Source organism: Lontra canadensis, unplaced genomic scaffold (assembly GCF_010015895.1).
Source record: "Lontra canadensis isolate GAN:19392208 unplaced genomic scaffold, GSC_riverotter_1.0 scaffold30, whole genome shotgun sequence".
Lineage (NCBI taxonomy): Eukaryota > Metazoa > Chordata > Mammalia > Carnivora > Mustelidae > Lontra > Lontra canadensis.
In genome coordinates this window covers 11,857,065-11,869,303 of record NW_022631024.1, presented here as the reverse complement: position 1 = coordinate 11,869,303, position 12,239 = coordinate 11,857,065, and the positions used below count along the sequence as shown (strand labels likewise).

Sequence of the window (12,239 nt, the reverse complement as noted above, 5' to 3'; positions counted from 1 at the left end):
GACCTCACTCTCACATGGCTCTTTATCTGAGGTTATGAAGACATCATCTCTGAGGATAACCTCCATCTTCCTGCCTTACTTCACTAGTGAACTTTATCACATATGTTCTGGGACCTACAGGCTAGTGACATGAGCCTTTCTGGAATCCTCTTATATACACCTAGCCAGCATCCATTCTGTGGCCCTTTAAAAAGTACTCTAGGGGGCCTGGGTGGCTCAGTGCCGTTAAAGACTTTGCCTTCGGCTCGGGTCATGATCCCAGGGTCCTGGGATGGAGCCCGCATTGGGCCCTCTGCTCAGTGGGGAGCCTGTTTCCTCTCCTCTCTCTCTGCCTGCCTCTCTGCCTACTTGTGATCTCTCTCTGTCAAGTAAATAAATAAAATATTTAAAAAAAAAATAAAAAGTACTCTAAAAATCTAAGGTCCTTAGCTTTTCAAGGTCCTCCTTGACCCCATCACACCTGCTGGTAAACCTGTTTCTTAGGATTAAACCAATTTCTTACTCTTTCTGTACCTGTATCTTGACCTTTGAAACTAACAGTTTTAGAAAAATCACACAAATCGTTACATTAGTATCACCATAAATCCAGAGTTTCCATTCTCAGTGGAGTGTCCAACATTGTCCTTGAAATCTTTTCATATTTCCCTGTACTCCAACTTGTCCACTAATTCAAATTCAATCAAACTTGACTATAAGTTTCATGAGGGCGGAGTCCCTGTCTGGTTTTTTCACCACTGAATTTCCAGTGCCCAGGATAAACTTAATACATATGCACTTGATCAGTATCTGTTCACTGACCGAGGTGTAGTCATAATATAAGCATATTATGTAAATGTTAGCAAATGTCAGCTATGTGCCAGGCTCTTTTCTATGCAAGTTGTATGTATGAACTCATTTAATCCTCATGACAACCCATTGAGGTTAGTTAGGACTTGTCATTCCCATTTTACAGAGAAGGAAATTTATAGGGGCTACTTGAAGTATGAAGTCACAAAACTAGTGAAAGGTACAGTTCCTTAGAACCTGTACAAGCTTAGAGGGTCCAGCTGATTTCAGTTTTAGATAGTTTGAGTTTTATATGTCAGAGAGACAAACAGCAGCTCTGCTTCAGACTGGAGTTCAAGAGGAAAGTGAAAATGAAGATTAATATTTAGGAGGGGACAGCTAGCCTGGTGACCTTAGAAAACAGGATTTTCAAATCGTGTTCACACACTTTGGTTTAGCAGAGCACCTCCAACAGGTCCCCAGTGGAACTGTGGTGTTGTGTGTGCAAGAAAGCATTTGGGTGTCAAGGTTCTTTTTTTCCCATGTATGAGCTAAGAGATCAGTCACGTATTTGAAAACAAGAGGAAAGATACATGGTGTGTTTGTTGGTGACTTTAATATTGTGTAATGATGCGCCAGGGTTGAAATTCAGCCTTTTTTGTTTGTTTGTTTTCCTTTCGCTAAGGTGCATTTTTTTACAAGTTTTCTGGGCTATCTCTCAGTAGAGAGATCCTATCACTGCACTACTTGAGTCGTCCTTTCCCTTTCACGGTGTCTTCCCCCGGTTCTGTCAGGAGAGAGACGGCCAACAGTGAGCTCCTTTTCTGTGCAAGTCCTCTTATCTCACGGAAACCTCCCTTCAGTTCTTTAAAAAATTTTTTTTCACTTATTTTTTTGAAGTATAGTTGACACACAATTCTCTGCAGTTCTTGAGGAAGACAGTTATTTCCATTTTAAGGTAACAAGGGTAATAACTAATATTTACTGGGCATTTATGCGTCAGGAAGTGCTTTACAAGCATCATCCCATTCATTTTCACAGGAATACTCTAGAACTGGAACTACTGTATGGATGAGAAAACCGAGTCAAGAGAGGAGAAGGGTCATTTCCGAAGCTACACAACCAGTTTATGTTTGGCATTAGAACCCAAGTTTTTGCGACCCAGACGTAAAGCTGTCTCGTCACTCATTTCTGGATGAATTGAGAACTTTCTTCCATAGAGAAAGGAGATGGAGATTTGAAGGAGAGATTTCTATGCGACGCAAATACACGGGTTGACACGTCCGCCAGATTGCCAGCTAACAATCTGTGACTCAGGCCTTAACCGGACCGCAGAAGTGCAGCGCATGCGTACGGCCTCCCATTCGGCCCCGCCCCCCGGGAAGGCTTCGCTCCTTGCTCTCTGCTCTGGGGCTTGCGCACTACGTCCCCAGCCCCGGCTTCTTCCCGGTCGGGGACTTCCGGTGCGCGAGGTGCGGTTCCGGGTCGTAGCGCGGCTCGGGGTAACAGGGCTGCTGCTTGGCCGGCCGGCGGCGGCGACCAGTGGGGGCATGAGGGCGAGCCGGGAAAGAGGCAGTTGAGCCGGCGGGGAGGAGCGCCAGTTCCCGAGGATTCCGAGAGTGCGGAGCTCGGGTCAGGGGCCGGGAGGCGCGGGGAAGCCGGGCCCTTCCCTCAGGAGCGTGTCCCGGAGCCGACCCGGCCCGTAGTGTGGCGGCAGCTTCAGGTAAAGGTTGCCCCAGCCGCTAGCTCCCTCGCACACCCTCCGGTCAGCCAGCCCGAGGAGCCCAACTCTCCTCACTCCTCTGCTCTGGGCGCTGCCCCGGGGGGTAGCCTGCCTGGCCCTTGTCTCCATTGAGCATCCGTTTCTTCGTCCTTTCCAGAACTGGAGGGTGCTGTGAGCCTGACAGCTGGGTGTGTGATTGGGGGAGGAGAAGGCAGTGGACTGGGTCGTGTTGGGTGGGGGGAGGGTTGGCTCCGCCGGCAGTTTCTGACCCTACCACTCGGCAACATGTAGGTGTCCTAATCTTCATAACATGCAAATTGTTTTTAAAGCATTGTTTTTGTGGTCCCTATTTCCTTAGCTCTCCTTCTCCCCAGTTGTCCCAAAGGAGTAAGCAGCCTCGCAAAACTTTTTTCTAGCTGGAGTGCTGCTGGAACTTGGATTCAGCTTTTTATGAGAATGGCAAGGAGTCTTCTAAATCTGGTGAAGGCTTAAAAAAAAAAAAAAAGTAGTTTAAACAAGATTATTACTTTAACTGAAGACCCAAAAGTTGACTCACAAATCGGTTAAAATTTTATTTGCAATGCATGCAACTAATTCTTGAAGCCGGTAAGGGTACATGGCACTGCGCAAAGCATCACATTATAAACCAAAACCAGCAAAGTTAAAAACTTCCCCAGGTTAAACAGATGGAGACAGGTCTTAACACACATCAGTTAAAACAAAGTCGGCATTCTCATTCTATTTTTCACAAGCAAAAGGGAAGGATTGTTAATTTAAAAGCCTAGTACAAGAGGAAACGTTAGCACCGTTTTTTTATTCCTCATTTTGTGACCCCACACAAGGTGCTTAGTAAATGCTGAAAGAGTTCTTGATGAAGTGTTGATTATTGTGTTCATCTTTTTCAGTTTACACACTTCCAAGTTTGCCGGAGCTTGTGAGGCATGCTAGTGGCCCCTTTGTCATTTAGCGTTGTGATCATATCTACTTTTAATGACTGTGATGCCAGACAGTACTCACATTATATACCTCTTGATCTAGCTCCAGCTATGCCTGAAAAAGTCCCCTTCCTTAATTCCCTACCTGATTCTTTACTCTAGGTAAGTAGGACCTCAAATCACCTTTGTTTTCTCTTTGTCCATTGTTTTTTGGTAGGACAGTATCCCTGCCTAGGCCTCTCCTTTTCTGTTTCCACTTACTGAGATGTTACCTGGGGCCCAGAAGAAATTGGTTTCCCTCAATCAGTTCGATACAACCCCAGTTGGAAATGATTTCTTTTCTGGGATCCTAGAAATACTCATTCTAATAATCTCACTTAGCAAACATTTACTGAGAACGTATGGGTAAATAAGATTCAGTCTTTGCCTGCAGGGTGCTCTATTTAGTGAAAAAGATAAGGAAATAATTCCAAGACAGAGTGATAACTACACTGTGTGAAGGTTCTTTCTGTGATACAGCAACAGCACAGGACGGGTGGGTCAGTAAGTTTTGAGGGGTGTGTTATGGTCAGGTAATGCTTCATAACATGGGGTTAACTAAGTTATTTACTATGTGCTGAAACTACATATAGTTTTCTCTTATTTAATCATTTTAACCTCAATTTACAGATTAGGAAGAGTCAGGATAAATTTTACATCTGGTATGAGACAGAGGCAGGATTCAAACCCAGGTCTGTCTGATGCCTGCATCTGTGCTTTTTTTCGTTATATGCTTTGCCTTCTTTCACACACTATAACATTATATAAAACTACATATTGAAGAAACTATAAATGAGAAAAACTATGAATGTCAAAATCAGTGGTACAGATAGCCCTTTAAATGTAGAAAAGACTATGATCTTCCAAGGTCAGAAGGTGGTAGGTGGGTCAGTTCAACTTTGAATAGGAGCGTGGAAGACCCATAGAGAGTAACATGGACTCTGGATTCAGTTCCTTGTCCCTCCTCTTACTTCTTGACTTTTGGGAAGTTTCTTAATTCCAGTCATTATTTTCCTCAAGTGTGGGTTGGGTTAGAGGGATAATACTGATCTCATGGAATGTAGTGAGTATTTAATGAGCTAATGTGGATAAAGGGCTTGATACATGGTTAAGGTTCCCTGAAATGATAGTTGTAAGATGCAAAGATGCAATGTCTATGATGGTTTTAAAGTGGCAAGTAGACCAGACTGAATAAAGCAAGCCGTTGCTTCTTATAGTGGGGATACTGGGAGGTAAATTGGAGGGTCTGTAGGGGTCAGAGTCAGTGAGGGCTTTAGCGTCAGTCAAGAGAGGTAAAGTCCAATTTCTGCTCATAATTTTTCCAGTTAATAAATGCTCTGACGATCTCTGATTCATTCAGCAGTGCCAGGGAAAGTGTTAAGACCCTGGAGATGCAAAAAGGCATAAAACCAGCGACCACCCTGAGGTGGTTGACATTCCAGTGGGGGAGATGTAAGTATGCGCAGGTAAACCGAAGGAAAGTACCATGCCAGCCGTCTCCACAGGGTACTGTAGAGCACACAGGAGGGAACACTGCTAATGGTAGCTAATGAGCACTTACTGTCTGCTAGCATTGTGTTAAATGCGTTGTCTCATTCCCATACAGAAAGGTGTTGTTAGCATCCTGTTTCTACAGACAAGGAAACTAGAACGCAGAGAAGTTAAAGAAGTTCCCTGAGTGTATGCAGCAGTTGGAGCTGTGAGTAGAAGGGTTTATCTGCTGGACTTTGGTGTTTACTCACTGTGGCGTGGATGGGTGGATGGGGACCCTCTGAATAGACCTGAGAGATGCTATAGCCACTGAGCCACAGCGTCCGAGTAGCTTGGGTGAGCTTCACTATGCTAGACCGCAGGGATAATGAGGAGGGAACGCGGCCGCTGCTAAGCTCGTGGCCTTATCTATCATGGTAAATACATAGATAGTTTTTGGTGCAGTGGAGGAGTTGTTTTATTTGTTGACTCATAACTGAAGACTTAAGAAATCTGCAGTTCAGTGGATTTGTATGTATTTCAGGGGAAGAGAATTTGCTGGAAGTCTCTTATTCTGATACATAGGCCTTATTGTTAAGGACACAGCAATAGATGCCAAATTATATGACTAGGAATTCTGTCACATTGCATTTTTTTCCCCAGGGGAGGTGCCCTGACCTTGTGTTTTCTGTGAGTTTGAGGTTTTAGAGAAGTTTTGACTCCACAGTTAGCACATTTCAGCTTGTGCTAAATTTAAAACAATTGAGCATGTATATATTTAGTCATTGTTAAATGTTTTTGTGCATCTTACTTCCGTCCGTCTTTGTGGTTCTGTGAGATAGGTGGTGTTACCCCCACGGAACACATGAGCAACCTGAGACTTAGTGGTTAAATATATTACCCAACTCACATAGCTAGTGAGTGATAACACCAGAAAAAATAGGCCAAAGAAGAGTAAACAAGTATTTATTAGTTCTCTTTTGAGCATGTACCTCAGGGTCTTCCAGCTCAAGTGCCCATGATAAAAGAGTAGGACAGACCTCGGTGAACTGGCTGGCATATGACCAGTCTGAAGGTAGCAGTTGCTGCTCAGCTCCAGTTGCTTATTGCTGTCTGAGGAAGGGGTCTGGTGTCCCTGGATCTTCTGAGGGATGATATTCTTTTGGTTTTTTATTTGTATTTTATTTAAAAAAATTTTAATTGTAATCCCAATGAGGGATAATATTCTTTTTTTGGCTGGGAGAGGATAATATTCTTGAGGGGGCATTCAAGAGATGCTTAAAATCTGGATTTTAATGAATTTAATTTTAAAAATTTGCCATTTAAAAAACTGCTGTATAGACCAAAGCACATCTACGGGCTATGTACAGTCCAGGCTGCCTGATTATGAACTCTCATCTACCTGATGACTGAAATTTTGGTACCCACTGTTCAGAACAGGAGGTACAACACATGTAATGATTATTGATCAAAAGTCTACTGGTAAATTGCCAGAGTAGGGTATATTGTAATTAACATACTGATTGTGTTTGGGGAAGTGACGGAGTGAATACTTTTGTTATATCATCAGGCTAATTTTCAGGAGGGATAGGATTTAGATGAGGAGATGACCTTGTAATACTTTTGTTTTGTGTTCTTAGCACTTTTTTTTTTTTTTTTAAGATTTTACGTATTTATTTGACAGACAGAGATCATAAGCAGGCAGAGAGAGAGGGGGAAGCAGGCTCGCCACTGAGCAGAGAACCCGATGTGGGGCTCGCAGGACCCTGAGATCATGACCTGAGCCGAAGGCAGAGGTTTTAACCCACTGAGCCACGCAGGCGCCCCTGTTCTTAGCACTTTAAATGCTTCCAGATTCTTGTCTTTTGGTCCTCTTTGTAGTACATGAAGTGAATGAACAAGGAGAGTAATTATAAATTCTTGAGATGAAGAGACTGGTGCCCAGTGAATGACAGTTTAGTAGAAAGTGCACCAGATTGAGAGGGACTCAAATTCTGAATTCAGTATGCCACTAACAGCCTTTTGATTTTGGTCATTTACAAATCCTTGAATCTTTTTCCCATCTGGATAATAATGAGGAGCTCAACTCAAGTCCTGCTAAGGTCTTTCCAGGATGCCAAGCTTCCTGGTTCTAAATGACACTCTTAAAGTCACACAAGTGATTATCGGCAGGCCCCAGTGGAGAGTGGTTCAGATCTAAAATGCTGCTCTTTCTCTCATGATGGCAGGTAGGGAGCTACTCCTCAGCTCTTCCCTCTGGTCTGTGTTCATCACTAATTCTGGGAAAGGGCCTTGATAGGCCAGGTGCTTCCCAAATGCATACAGTGGTTTGTTGACTTTATATATACAAGATTGAAAGGGGGCATAGAGACACCTAGCATAGTGAGAGAAATATGGCCAGGGAGTTCCCCGCCCAAGGGTTTATTTTTATTTTAATACCCAGCCTCCACAAGGTGAGAATTGAAGAAATATTGTTCTTCTACGTACTGGTTTTCATTCATACTCTATCGTATAAGGAAATAGCATAGAATATAAAATGAAGAAAATAAATCCTGACCAGCCACTCAAAATTTATTATCTCTGGTTGGCAGCAATCTAGGTATACAGAGGAAATAGATTTAATAGAGGAAACAAAATTTGGACCCAAAGAAGAGAACAGTTTTAAGTAATTGAAAGTGAGAAAAATGGGAGAAACCACTTAAACGACAAAACTTTAAATCTGGGAACAGCAAGAAGGTACTAAAATGACTATTGGAATTAGATTATAGTAATCACTTGTGAAATAGAGTATCATGTCACATTTACTCCTAAATATATGCATTGTTAGATTTTCATATCCTATACTTGAGTATATTTTTATAAGTTTGGGTATATTTTTATTTTATGCTTTTTTTGATACAGATAAAATGGACTGAATATGTAAATTAAAAAAAAAATAACATTTTTAGCTCCCTGTGGATTTATCTTAAGGTACTATATTATAACTAAGTACTCTTTAGTAGAGAAAATGGTAGAAAATTATTGGAAGGACTAATTTTCTTTCTAAAGCAATTTTTTTAAAAAACTGTATTTTTGGGGCGCCTGGGTGGCTCAGTGGGTTAAGCCACTGCCTCCGGCTCAGGTCATGATCCAGAGTCCTGGGATCAAGTCCCACATCGGGCTCTCTGCTCAGCAGGGAGCCTGCTTCTCCCCCCGCCCTGCTTGCCTCTCTGCCTACTTATGATCTCTGTCTGTCAAATAAATAAATAAATCTTAAAAAAAAAAAAGGCAGTGTATTTTTAATCTGAGCTTCCATAGTTGCTGATGTAAAGGACGAAGAAGACCTGAGGTTGAATCTTGAAGCCATGTGAGGTGGGACTTTAGAGTCCCAGACACCTGGATTGGAATGCTGGCTCTGTTATTAACTGTGTGAGCTGGACAGTCTGCAAACTGAGGCCAGCACTGCCAGTCTCATCTGGGGCTCAGGAGAATTAAATGAAACCACTTATGTGAGTACCTGGTACTAATGATGCTTCTGGAGAGGTGCAGGTACCAGCGTGCAGGGACATAAGACAGTGTAATGTGATGAGAATTGACTCTGTGGAGTGGTTGTGAAGAAGTGAGACTCATTTTCATATCTGGGTGATGGGATGAGTCTTGTTAATTTCTAGTTGTGCTCTGTGAATTAGTGTGCCTACCAAGAGTGCACTGTTGAGGCGTTTCCACGTATGCTTCTTTTTGGTATAGGGAGGGTTGAATGAAGTCATCTGTTTAGGTTAAATGAATTGATCTGGTAATAACAATAAGGACTTCCAATTGCTTATATTACCTTTTTTTTTGGTGTGCCATGACTGCCCTTTGAAGTTGTAAAAACAAGGGCTATGGTACTCTCCTTGTCTCCATCTTAACAAATGCTGAAATGGAAGCTTGAAGTAAAGTGATTGAAGACGGAGAGCTGATAATGACAAAGCTTGGATTCAAACCTTTGGAAGTGTTTTGTTTCGTTTTATTGTGAACGCAGTAGTTTTGTCACTATTTCATGCTGTTTTAGATTTGGTTGCTGGCCCTTGTTTTAGGACGCTCGTCAACTATGGCTCTTCTTACTCCTTTAAACTTAATGCCTGCAGAAAGTTGTTACTGATTATATTGTGTAAGTGTTTGGTTACAGGTATAATCTTATAATACAAAGTTTTTTGTTTTTTTTTTTAAGATTTTATTTATTTATTTGACAGAGATCACAGGTAGGCAGAGAGGCAGGCAGAGAGAGAGGAAGGGAAGCAGGCTCCCTGCTGAGCAGAGAGCCCGATATGGGGCTCGATCCCAGGACCCTGGGATCATGACCTGAGGCAAAGGCAGAGGCTTTAACCGACTGAGCCACCCACGTGCCCCTTATAATACAAAAATTTTAAAGATTTAATAAAACTCTAATCATAATAGTTATTGCTAGCAGAGATTGGTGGTGATTGGTTACAAATATATTGCTAGTGGGAATAGAATTGGTGAAAATTTTCTGGAGAGCACCTTCGCAGTATTTATCCAAGCCTTAAAAAATAAGTCATGCAAGTCTTTTGAGCTTGTGATTCCATTTTTAGAAAATGTTTTCAAGTTTTTATTTAAATTCAGTTAGTTAGCATAGAGTGTAAGGTTAGTTTCAGGTGAATTTGTGATTCATCACTTATATTTGAAATCTGGGGCTCACCAAAAAGTGCCTTCCTTAATCCCCATCACCCATTTAACCATTTAACCCTTCCCCCTGCCCACCTCCCTCCCAGCAACCCTCTGCCCCGCTCCCCTGCTTATGCACGCATGCACGCTCTCTCTCTGTCTCTCTCACATAAATAAATAAAATCTTTAAAAAAAATAGAATATGGTTTCATGTATGTTGACATAAATGATGTTGAGGTACCCAGGCTAGCCTTTCTCTCCTCGCCCAAAATTCTCTTTAAGCCAATATCATGGAGGGGCGCCTGGGTGGCTCAGTTGGTTAAGCCTCTGCCTTGGGCTCAGGTCATGATCTTGGGGTCCTAGAATTAAGCTCCATATCCTGCTTCCTGCTTAGTGGGAAGGCTGCTTCTTCCTTTCCCACTCCCCCTGCTTGTGTTCCCTCTCTCGCTGTGTTTCTCTCTGTCAAATAAATAAATAAAATCTTAAAAACAAAAAAAAAAGAAAAAACAGTATCATGGAAGAAGAGTTGTATTTGTGTTGGTGGTACCAGTGTCCTCTTTAGTGGCCAGTGGGAGAGTGGTAGCCTTGTGACAGCTGTCTTTCAGAGTACACTCCTGTCTCTGTGAGGTTGGACATTGGTATATGGAGCTTTTATGTGACTTGAATGCTTATATATTGGAAAGTGCTCTTTTGGTATGGGAAATTATAAGTGTGATTTTCTGTCTCAGTTTTTCTGAGAAAAAAGGTCAAAATTTAGGTTTTAATTTTTATGCTAACAGTATTTAAAAAAGTATGAATATTAGACTGCCATGATGAATTGGTGCTTTTCTCATTGTCATGTGTTTCATAATTGAAATTGCAGTAGTTTCCGCATGTACATATCAGCAAGATGGCCAGTTAGGGTTGTTGTTGTTGTGGTTGTTGTCGTAAATGGTAATTCTCCTATATACGATGTAAAAAACATGCAGAAATTTTAACGATGTATTTGAGCATATTTAAATGAGGAAAGTACCAGGCAAGATGTTTCTTTTTGTAAACTGCTTCTGTCCAAAGCATTCTGTATATTATCAGAATGAAAAATGACAGCACTTTGTCATCTGTTCAAATTGATATTGCACTCTATGCAGTGACAGCTGAAAAGGCCCACAGGTGCCATATAAAGAGGTGACCATGTTGTCATATTTCATTTCGGCATCCCTCTGCAAAGCCATAATTACCTAATTAGGTTGTTAATTAGGAGATTAGCATTTCACTATATTGATAGAATGCTCTTTACCGGCGTGGGGCTAGATACAGATTTGTCTGCCCTAATTTATAATCTCTGCCTTTTTTGTACTTGTTTATTTGCTTAAGTTCCTGATGTGGGGCAATTCAGTTTACCTGAGAAACAGTTTGTTTGTAAGCTAATGAAGCTTTGATCACTGGATTAAAGTTGCTGAGTTAAAATGTGAACAGAATTAAAAATGTGGTCCCATCCCCAAAATGATAATAAAAACTCTCGAGTTGGTAGATCTGTATGCTTGTTTGCATAGGCAACAAATACATAATAAGAAATAAAATTGTTGTTACACAAAAAAAATCCAAATCCAAAACCTAAGTCTGAAATGCGATAGAGATTTATTAATCCTAAACTAGACGAAGGCAATTATTTAGTTATCTTGAGTAACAAACGTCTGTCACTTACACTGGAGACTTATAAAATATGTTAAGTATTTTGAACATGTTTCAAAACTGAAGCTTGGTTAATGACTTTGGAACAAACGTATTCAGTCTTGTGTTTAGACTTTCTTAGATAGCTATCATGCATCAAGGTTTATCTCATTTGTTTCTTCTGTCCGTTAGTCTGTGCTTGGAACATTCTCTTCTCACGGCCTTTGCAGTCCTGAGTGCTTCTGGAATTTGAAGTATTTCACAGTAACCTTCACTTGGTGAACTGTGTGGAGTAAGGGGCATTTCTATCAAGTGTGTCCAAACTTTTTTTGTGGGAGCAGGAAATGGGGCCAGCAACATGATGATTTTCGTGTATTTCCACTCCAGTGTACATGCTTTGACTGGAATGCTTATAATTTGCGTTTCATGTAGCTTTTCTGATCTTTCCAATTAAGGAGATTCAGAGTTTTAGGAGTGCGTGTTAGGAGCTCCATTCCCACTGTGGTAGTAGTTTTAGCTCCTTTTGATATAATCACAATGAGAGCCGTTGTTGTGGAAAGTGCATGTGTACTTAAGTCCCTTTTCTGTGCAATTGTTAGGAAGAATTGCATTTGTTGATAATGTTCTTTACAGTGAAGAAATATTTTAAAATATTTGTATACGAAGAAAATATCATGTGAAATCTTTTAGCAAGTGAAGATTTTGCTTAATTGTAATCTTTCACGTATTGGTCAGTATATGCTGAGTATCCGCGAGGCGCTAGGCATATGTCTGGGTATTGAGCAATGAAAACCCCAGACACTGACTCTGCTCTCATGCGACCTGCCATCTAGTACAGACTAGTTCGAGAAGTATTTAGTAATGGGAGTGGAGGCGAGTATGGAGGAGTATCTACTCTGACCTTGATAAGGTCAGACCTTCCTGGGGCAAGTGAAGTTGAGTTGGGATCTGAAGGGGGAGGGAGCAAACTGAGCCAGTAGAAGGATGGAGAAAACTGCTCTAGGCAGAGCTAT

General features: G+C 41.5%; 1 protein-coding gene across 3 annotated transcripts in view; it reads left to right on the top strand.

Moving 5' to 3' along the window:
- Positions 1–2,250: 2,250 nt before the first annotated feature.
- The window catches only part of MAPKAP1 (MAPK associated protein 1), a 243,423-nt gene continuing 233,434 nt past the window's right edge, over positions 2,251–12,239 (top strand). For 2 of the 3 annotated variants that reach the window (XM_032865866.1, XM_032865865.1), the window contains exon 1: positions 2,251–2,488. The gene's annotated coding sequence lies outside the window, so the exon portion shown is untranslated. Of the gene's footprint in view, positions 2,489–5,065; positions 5,162–12,239 lie in introns of those variants that run through there. The other variant, XM_032865868.1, reaches the window with a different exon arrangement.